The sequence below is a fragment of the Staurois parvus genome, unplaced genomic scaffold (assembly GCF_062004578.1).
Source record: "Staurois parvus isolate SC_StPar_1 unplaced genomic scaffold, SC_StPar_1.0 ptg000647l, whole genome shotgun sequence".
Taxonomy (NCBI): domain Eukaryota; kingdom Metazoa; phylum Chordata; class Amphibia; order Anura; family Ranidae; genus Staurois; species Staurois parvus.
In genome coordinates this window covers 865,589-868,590 of record NW_028318443.1, presented here as the reverse complement: position 1 = coordinate 868,590, position 3,002 = coordinate 865,589, and positions in this window count along the sequence as shown.

Genomic DNA, 3,002 nt, shown 5'->3' with positions numbered 1-3,002 from the left:
TGCCTATCAGTGCCGCCTGATCAGTGCACATCAGTGCTGGCTCTCAGTGCCCATCATTGCTGCCTATCAGTGCCCATCATTGCTGCCTATCAGTGCCACCAGTCAGTGCCCTTCAGTGCTACCTATCAGTGCCGCCTGATCGGTGCCCATCAGTGCTGCCTATCAATGCCCATCTTTGCTGCCTATCAGTGCCCATCAGTGCTGCCGATCAGTGCCGCCTGATCAATGCACATCAGTGCTGCCTATCAGTGCCCATCAGTGCTGCCTATCAGTGCCCATCTTTGCTCCCTATCAATGCCCATCAGTGCTGCCGATCAGTGCCGCCTGATCAGTGCTGCCTATCAGTGCCCATCATTGCCACCTATCAGTGCCCATCAGTGCTGCCTATCAGTGCCGCCTGATCAGTGCACATCAGTGCTGCCTATCAGTGCCCATCATTGCTGCCTATCAGTGCCACCAGTCAGTGCCCTTCAGTGCTACCTATCAGTGCCGCCTGATCGGTGCCCATCAGTGCTGCCTATCAGTGCCGCCTGATCAATGCACATCAGTGCTGCCTATCAGTGCCCATCAGTTCCGCCTATAAGTGCCCATCATTGCCACTTATCAGTGCCCATCAGTTCTGCCTATCAGTGCCCATCAGTTCTGCCTATCAGTGCCCATCAGTTCTGCCTATCAGTGCAGCCTCATCAACACACATCAGTGAAGGAGCAAAATTACCTGTTTGCACAATTTTATAATAGAAACAAAGAAAAACTTTTTTCTTTTTTTTCTTTTTTAATGTTTGCCCTTTTTTTTCATTGCGCAAAAAATAAAAAAAATTCCCCAATGGTGACTAAATACCACCAAAAGAAAGCTCTATTTGTGTGGGGAAAAAAAAGATAAAAATGTCATATGGGTACAGAGTTGCATGACCGCACAATTGTCATTCAAAGTGCGACAGCGCTGAAGGCTGAAAATTGTCCTGGGCAGGAAGGGGGTACAGTGGGGATTGAAAGTTTGGGCACCCCAGCTAAACATTTGTATTAATGTGCATAAAGAAGCCAAGAAAAGATGGAAAAATCTCCAAAAGGCATCAAATTACAGATTAGACATTCTTATAATATGTCAACAAAAGTTAGATTTTATTTCCATCATTTACACTTTCAAAATAACAGAAAACAAAAAAATGGCATCTGCAAAAGTTTGGGCACCCTGCAGAATTTATAGCATGCACTGCCCCCTTTGCAAAGCTGAGACCTGCCAGTGTCATGGATTGTTCTCAATCATCGTCTGGAAAGACCAGGTGATGTCAATCTCAAAGGTTTTAAATGCCCAGACTCATCTGACCTTGCCCCAACAATCAGCACCATGGGTTCTTCTAAGCAGTTGTCTAGAAAACTGAAACTGAAAATAGCTGACGCTCACAAAGCTGGAGAAGGCTATAAGAAGATAGCAAAGCGTTTTCAGATGTCAATATCCTCTGTTCGAAATGTAATTAAGAAATGGCAGTCATCAGGAACAGTGGAAGTTAAAGCAAGATCTGGAAGACCAAGAAAAATATCAGACAGAACAGCTCGCAGGATTGTGAGAAAAACAATTCAAAACCCACGTTTGACTGCACGATCCCTCCAGAAAGATCTGGCAGACACTGGAGTTGTGGTACACTATTCCACTATAAAGAGATACTTGTACAAATATGGTCTTCATGGAAGAGTCATCAGAAGAAAACCTCTTCTACGTCCTCACCACAAAAATCATCATTTGAACTTTGCAAATGAACATATAGACAAGCCTGATGCATTTTGGAAACAAGTTCTGTGGACCGATGAGGTTCAAATTGAACTTTTTGGCTGGAATGAGCAAAGGTACGTTTGGAGAAGGGGCACAGAATTTAATGAAAAGAACCTCTGTCCAACTGTTAAGCATGGGGTTGGATCAATCATGCTTTGGGGTTGTGTTGCAGCCAGTGGCACAGGGAACATCTCACGAGTAGAAGGAAAAATGGATTCAATAAAACTTCAGCAAATTTTGGATGGTAACTTGATGCCATCTGTGAAAAAGCTGAAGTTAAAGAGAGGATGGCTTCTACAAATGGATAATGATCCTAAACACACCTCGAAATCCACGGGGGATTACATCAAGAGGCGTAAACTGAAGGTTTTGCCATGGCCTTCACAATCTCCTGACCTCAACATAATTGAAAATCTATGGATAGACCTTAAAAGAGCAGTGCGTGACAGACAGCCCAGAAATCTCAAAGAACTGGAAGATTTTTGTAAGGAAGAATGGGCAAAGATACCTCAAACAAGAATTGAAAGACTCTTGGCTGGCTACAAAAAGCGTTTACAAGCTGTGATACTTGCCAAAGGGGGCAGTACAAGATATTAACTCTGCAGGGTGCCCAAACTTTTGCAGACGCCATTTTTTTGTTTTCTGTTATTTTGAAAGTGTAAATGATGGAAATAAAATCTAACTTTTGTTGACATATTATAAGAATGTCTAATCTGTAATTTGATGCCTTTTGGAGACTTTTCCATCTTTCCTTGGCTTCTTTATGCACATTAATACAAATTTTTAGCTGGGGTGCCCAAACGTTCGATCCCCACTGTATAAGTGCCCGGTAGACAAGGGGTTAATCTGTCTGCCTACATTTACTCTCTAAGTATACTTGTGAATTTCAATATTTGCGCAACTTGGAGATAATTAATTGGGGATTTGAAGAATTCACCGGACCACCGATGTCACTTCGGAACTCTCATATCAAACAGTTGTCATGTCTTCCTCTAATTTTCTCCTTTGGAATGCCCCGGGTGCCTCTTCACTCCTCTGGGGGTTCAGGTGTTTAAATACTCTTCCAGGCAGCTGTTTTACAAGCATTTATCTGCAAAGCTGTTGAATATAAAGCCAGCAAATCTGAAGCAGACACTCAAAACTGTGATTAAATAAATTCTGAAGCACCACTTTTGGAAATAGAAAATATTTTTTTCACCCAGAGTTCATCGTTCTCTAATCCACATAGAATC